This window comes from Penaeus monodon, chromosome 19 (genome assembly GCF_015228065.2).
Source record: "Penaeus monodon isolate SGIC_2016 chromosome 19, NSTDA_Pmon_1, whole genome shotgun sequence".
In the NCBI taxonomy this organism is placed as follows: Eukaryota; Metazoa; Arthropoda; class Malacostraca; order Decapoda; family Penaeidae; genus Penaeus; species Penaeus monodon.
Window position 1 is genome coordinate 42,208,724 of NC_051404.1, and position 615 is coordinate 42,209,338.

Sequence of the window (615 nt, forward strand, 5' to 3'; positions counted from 1 at the left end):
GTGTCTAATTTTGCTTAAGAGATTGCTGTAGTGTAATACGTGGTTACACAATTTACACTACTGAATTTTTTGTCACTTCTAATTCATCTTTATAAAAACTTAAGATAACGTGATATGTGCGATCTAATAGCAGGTAGACATGAGATCACACATCTAAAGGTAAAAATCATGCCACCACTTTCCCACGGTAACTGGAGACGAAGATGACAATCATATTTCAATATTTTTTTTGAGTAAGGGAGGTGGAATCAGTCGTATGCATAGTTTTTTTTTCCCTTTGTCATCTCTCTTTCATTCTCTTTCTCTCTCCCCAAACACCATATTTATCATCCTTTGTTACGCGGGTTATTTAACACCTGCATGGCGTGTTGTGTTTCTTACATTCGATCTGCGACATGATTGAGCAGTATCGTGTTACACTTTCGGGATGTAACGTTCGAGATATACCGTTTTCTTTTGTGGTTTTGTTGAGTTTCTTTTTTTTTCGGATCTCGTTTTTTGTGTTTGGTGGTTTGGTCGTTAGGAAGTTTCGCTTTTATTGAATGAGAGGAAGTGTTGGGTGATTAAAGTTTGTGTCTCTTTTCTCGGTGTGTCCCCCTGTCTCGGTGTCTGCTC